This window comes from Macaca thibetana, chromosome 17 (assembly GCF_024542745.1).
Source record: "Macaca thibetana thibetana isolate TM-01 chromosome 17, ASM2454274v1, whole genome shotgun sequence".
Classification (NCBI taxonomy): Eukaryota; Metazoa; Chordata; class Mammalia; order Primates; family Cercopithecidae; genus Macaca; species Macaca thibetana.
Genome location: NC_065594.1, coordinates 30332807 through 30339009, shown reverse-complemented (window position 1 = coordinate 30339009; position 6203 = coordinate 30332807). Strand labels below are relative to the sequence as shown.

The 6203-nt window shown below is 46.7% G+C and overlaps 2 protein-coding genes across 2 annotated transcripts in view; one reads left to right on the top strand and one right to left on the bottom strand.

Moving 5' to 3' along the window:
- The window catches only part of ATP7B (ATPase copper transporting beta), a 207371-nt gene extending 205534 nt beyond the window's left edge, over positions 1 to 1837 (top strand). The window contains exon 25 of the transcript XR_007720750.1: positions 1157 to 1837. The gene's annotated coding sequence lies outside the window, so the exon portion shown is untranslated. The remainder of the gene's footprint in view (positions 1 to 1156) is intronic.
- The window catches only part of LOC126940470 (peptidyl-prolyl cis-trans isomerase NIMA-interacting 4-like), a 1058238-nt gene that overhangs the window by 307937 nt on the left and 744098 nt on the right, over positions 1 to 6203 (bottom strand). The window lies entirely within an intron of this gene.

Here is a 6203-nt window from a genome sequence, read left to right as displayed (position 1 = left end):
TTGCAGATCCCACCTCATCTATGATGCCCGATTCTATCCTCACTGTGTCCCATGTTTCCCTCTCTGTGTCTGGGGAGAGTCTGTGGGCTACGATACTGGGGTGGACAGGGGTTCCATGGGCTCCCCTCCCACCCTCCTTTCCCCAGTCTGTGACTCATCAGACACTCCCAGTCACTTAGCCAATGCTTGGACATCTGTGAGCAGCAAAGATCTGGGCCCAGGGACGCCTGCATGACTCCCACATGAAAGCCTCTGAGGCTTCTGTTGCGAGGGCCTTGGCGAAGGCGGAAAGAGCTGTGGACAACCATAAGCATGAGGATTTCTGTTAGCAGATGGCAGGTACTGGTTAGTGCTTTGGATACATCATTAGCTAGGTCTCAAAAGTTGGACATTCCCAGTTTCTGGTAGGCATGAGTATCACCAGAGTGTTGCAGAAATCCTTCCCAGAGGGAGTAGTGGATGGAGTGAGCTCATTCTCATATGCACCCCCCCAGCCCACCCCCAGTTGCAATGGAGAATATTGGTCATAGGTCCTAAATAATTGCTAAAATCTGGACTATATTTTTGGCTTTCAGTTTCCTTGTCACCAAAGCAGTAAGGAAGAGGTGATGATCTCTTCCTATAAGTCACACATCTTCCCTGGTTTGAGGTTACAGTGAGCTATGATTGCGCCATTGCACTCTATTCTGGGTGACAAAATGAGACCCTATCTCTAAAAGACAAAATTACCCCCTTCTGGAGAAACAGGTTAGATCCGAAAGAAAATGTTCATGTGCGTTCATTCATAGAGAGGACAGTGAGCGGTTCAGTGGGTGACATCTTCAGCGCAGCAGGCTTTGAATGATAACTGACTCAGACCTCCCTCAGGAGATGGTGAGATGGTTATGATAAGGCACATTTCAAGAAAGAGGCTCTGGGGCCAAGGCAAATGGTCTATAACCATGGTTCTTTGAAGTCTGGCTTAATCCAGGGATGACATCCAGACTGTCTAGGAAGGGCTGAGCTGCGTGCCCTTTAAGTGACCACCTGTTAGTATAATTTCACTCAGCTGGAGGTGAGTGTAAGAAGTTCCTGGTTATAGAAGAAGTTAGAATCCTTGGCATGGCCTGAAGTAGGCATTCCACACTGATGTGAAATGTGCTGTGTATACCTGTAGAATGAAAATGCCCATCTAAGACTGGCCCAAGACCTGGGCAGCCTTCCTCCATGGGAACCCGGCAAGGCAATGGGAAGTGGACATGGGAGCACCTGAACCTTCTGGAGGCTATGAAACCTCAAGGGAACAAATTATGTGGCAGAGAGGGATGATCAGTTCTTCCCATCTGAGAAAAGACTGCAGCAAAGATCAACTCTATGTTGAGGTCATTTTATCTGCTACATCGGGCATCATGCTAAAAACCATTCTTTGCCTGAATTTGTATAAATGACAGTTGAAAGCAGTAAAAGTGGGACTGTTTCACGGAAGTCAGCCACACCAGTGGTTCTCAAACCTTGGTGAACCCTCAGAGCTACCCAAGGACTTGTTTGCAATGCAGAATCACAGCCCCCAGAGACTCTGACTCGTGGGGCCTGGCTGGTTCTGATTCAGTGACCGGAGAACCACATGTGTGCACTTGGGCCACACATACAGCCTGGACTGGCTTATGTCAGGCCCATCTTGGTTGTCACCATGAGGACAATATAATGTCGTTTCCAGTACTTCGTATTATTTCCTTCTCTTTTAGTATGAGAAGTGGCCAAGTGGTCAATAGCTTTCATTTTTGTGTAACTGAATCTTGTGCTTCATTTCCTTCTGGGCATTTTTCATTGTTGATGAAATAAACTTTGTTCAATTTGTTCCCTGGTGTCTTCCTTGAATACCCCGGGGGAAGAGAATCCTCCAGTCCTTGGGATGCTTCATTTGTTCTTTCTTCCAGTGGGATATCCGAGAGTAGACTGTGTCCACAGAAGCTGACAACCTGTTCTAGGCAAATTTTGCTCCATAAAACTCAAAACCCTCAGGTGAGCAGATGAATCTATAGTGGAGATTTGAGAAAAACGATCTAACACAAAATTCTTCTTAGTAATTCTAGTGATAATTTATCTTTTATAAGTATAGAACTAATAAGACAACTAATCTGTCTTTTCTAGAGACAGAATTTCAGTAGTTCACTTTCAGGTTAGCCTAGCATCACAGCAGCTAAGTTATCTTGGATATCCCAGGAGACAGCATTTTGCCATTGCAAGCAGAAGAGAAATAAGAGAGGAGTGTTTCCAAATACATCTGTTGTTTTATCTCTCTCAATCTCTCTTTTTTTTTTTTTTTTAAGAGATGGGGTCTTGCTCTGTCACTCAGGCTGGAGTACAGTGGCACAATCAAAGCCCACTGCAGGCTGGGCGCGGTGACTCAAGCCTGTAGTCCCAGCACTTTGGGAGGCCGAGACGGGCGGATCATGAGGTCAGGAGATCGAGACCATCCTGGCTAACACGGTGAAACCCCGTCTCTATTAAAAAAAATACAAAAAACTAGTGGGGCGAGGTGGCGGGCGCCTGTAATCCCAGCTACTCGGGAGGCTGAGGCAGGAGAATGGCATAAACCCAGGAGGCATAGCTTGCAGTGAGCTGAGATCCGGCCACTGCACTCCAGCCTGGGCGACCAAGCGAGACTCTGTCTCAAAAAAAAAAAAAAAAAAAATGCCTACTGCAGCCTTGACCTCCTGGACTGGGGTAATTTTCTCACCTCAGCCTCTTGAGTAACTGGGACTATAGGCATGCCACCATGCCCAGTCAGGTTTTTTTGTTTTTTGTGGGTTCTTTTTTTTTTTTTTAAGAGATGGGGTCTCACTATGTTGCCCAGGCTGGTCTCAAACTCAGCCTCAAGTAATTCTCCTGCCTCAGCCTCCCAAAGTGCTAAGATTACAGGCATGAGCCACCTCACCCAGCCCTGTTGTTTCCTCTGACACTTCCTTCCTTTGTTATACCGGTCAGCTTTTAAAACTCACTGCTTTGTTAAGAGAAGTAAGCTCTGTTTCATAGGCAAGGGAAAAGCAACTGGGGCTTGCTGCTGGCATTAAGAGTTTGCACATACAGCATGTTCCCAAAAAGCCTTGTGACTCAAAACGTCCCTCTGTTCTGATCACTTCCTACTTACCCTATTGGTGGGGGAGGGGCTCTGTCCCAAATAGTGGGAGAAGTCCAAATGCACCCCTTCCCCCACTGGACAGATGAGATGGACAGCAGCTTATTAGTCACTAGACTCACTGCCTGGGCGAGGAGGACATAGTATGTTATGTAGGGCCACATGGGGCTTGCACTTGGGAACAGAGTGGACCTGCAGGGGCCATGACGGTCATGCCTTGTAGTAACAGGAGGACCAGGTAACCCTGTGTTCCCATGGGAGGAGTTTCCTGTCTTGAGTAATTTCACAGATGGGCAGTGAGGTGAAACCCATTCGGCTGGTGCCTGGGTGAGGGGCGGTGACTGACAGGGGACTGGTCAGGTGGGAGACCTTGCCTGCTGGGTAAGGGGCATGCCTGGTGAGGGCAGGGGAACTCACAGTTAAGCCCTTGGGCCTCTGTGACGCTCAGAGATGTCAAGGCCGCCCATAGAATTGTAGGCCTTGGAATACAGCCTCCTAGAGCCACCTCTGCCTTTCTTGTGCCTTATTCCCTGGGTTATCTAGTCCTGGGTTCAAATCTGTCTTTGAATTTTCTCAAATTCTCAATGCAGGAAGGGAGATGTAATCAGTGATGAGATATACATTGTCCATGAAGTAAAAAAAATGAAAAAGTCTTCTTGACCACCATCAGGAGCAGATCAGAAGCCTCGCCGCCTGCTTACCGAGAGCAGGCCGGCACGTCCTCTTCTCCAGCCTTCCAGGGACTTTTCCCACCGTTGCAAAACTCTTGCCGTCTGATCGGACTCATGCAAACTGATGTTTTTCACTCTTTGTATCTTTTTTTTGAGTATTTCAGCTGCTATTTAATACAATGTCCTATAGCCTGTACCTTTCCATGGCCATCAAAAAGAAAACAGAAGAAAAACATTTCCTACATCAATTTACAGTTTATACATTTGTTTGTAAGGAAACCAGTTTGGGTTCGATTCCCAAGTCACTGGGGAAAGGGGTTGAAACCCAGATTCCCTTGGGATCCCTTCTGTCAGCCCAGCGTCCCCGCCCACCCCCAGCAGCAGGTGCTGGTGCTAATGGTGCACACCTGCACCCTTTTGTGGGGGCCGCCTTGGTTGACTGGAGCCAGCTGCTGAGAGTTCCTCCGCCCCCTCGCAGTTCACCCCACCGACAACCATAGCTAAGGACTGAGTTGGGGAAGAGGGAGGAAAAGCCCAGCTTGTTTCAGGGCAGGTCAAACTTGAGGCGTTTATGCTCCAGAGCTGCCCGTGGGATCAGGTGAAAGCAGGGCTTCAGGGAAAGCCACATCCTTTCCCAGCGCTTCCCTTTTCCCAGTGCTTCCTCCCTCACCCTAGTTCGTTTCTCCCGAGACCACACCCTCAACACATCCCTTATTCCAGAGCTTCATCTCTTCTGCTTCACGGAAGCTGGCCTAAGCCAGGGTTATTTCTCCGCAGCTGGAGGCGTGACATAAATTACTAGTATGTCCCCTTTTACAACCCTTTTTATTTTCCTAAAATGACAATTTTAAAGCTTTATTTTTATTATAAAAGTGATACATGCTATGGCTGGAGATTCAAATCATGTCAAAGAGTATGAAGTAAAAAGTTAAAAGATTTGAAGCCCCCATACCCAACTCCCGGTCCCCAAAAAGGTACCCAGTGTTAATTCTGTAGTATCCTTATGGAATGTCTATGTATCGTTAAGCATAAATATATGTACTTTTTACATAAATTATGTCAGACTAGGCTGGGCATGGTGGCTCACCCCTGTAACCCCAGCATTTAGGGAGGCCAAGGTGGGCGGGTCACAAGGTCAAGAGATTGAGACCATCCTGGCCAACATGGTGAAACCCTGTGTCTACTAAAAATACAAAAATTAGCCAAGCGTGATAGCGGGCACCTGTAGTCCTAGCTACTTGGGAGGCTGAGGCAGGAGAATCGTGTGAACCCGGAAGGTAGAGGTTGCAGTCAGCCAAGATCATGCCACTGCACTCCAGCCTGGGCAATAGAGTGAGACTCCATCTCAAAAAAAAAAAAAAAAAAAGGAAAAGAAAAAAAATTATGTCAAACTATTCATATTATTTGGCAAGCTGCATTTTGCTACTTCCTGGATCATGGATTTCTTTCCATTATCAGCGCAGAGCCTCAAACATGACTAATACATATTCATAGGACTCATTTTAAGAGGCACATCCTCTGTAACTGGTCTGGTCTGTCACTTCTGTGAACCAAAATGGGAAGAGCAGTAATGTGAAATTGTATTTTGACAAATGAACAGCTGAGAGGTCAGTGTGAGAAACCGTTTGCCATTATTCCTCCCGTCGTGTACCTAAGTAGGGCCCTGGCTGAACCGGGCTCCTGGGGAAGTTCATTGCAGGGCCTTTGGATTAGGCACATGACGCACCTGAGGGAGACTCACCTGGACGTGATGATGCATTGAGCTCCTGAGAGGAGAGAGGTTGATTAGGGTAAATGCTCTTCTCTCTGTTCCCCAGGAATGTGAGAGTCAACAAAATCCCATCATCATCAACGAAACCATTAAAAAATCCCAGCACTTTGAGAGGCCAAGGCAGGTGGATCATGAGGTCAGGAGATGAAGATGATCCTGGCTAACACAGTGAAACCCTGTCTCTACTAAAAATACAAAAAATTAGCTGGGCGTGGTGGTGGGTGCCTGTAGTCCCAGCTACTCGGGAGACTGAGGCAGGAGAATGGCATGAACCTGGAAGGCAGAGCTTGCAGTGAACCCAGATCGCACCACTGCACTCCAGCCTGTGCGACAGAGCAAGACTCCGTCTCCAAAAAAAAAAAAAAAAAAAAAAAAAAAAAATCAAAGCCGCCTACTTAAGGACCAAATTATCCTTCCAATATCATGTGATTGTGTGAATACCTACAGCTGAGATATATTCAGCAACAGATACAAGACGGAAGCAACACCTGAATATTGTAGAAACTATAAAATGTATTTTAAGTTACATAACAAAAATTAATAATGTACCACAATGTGGTACCATCTCATACCCATCAGGATGGATGCCATTAAATAAAAAAAGGAACAAACTCCAAAGATAACAAGTTGGTGAGAATATGGT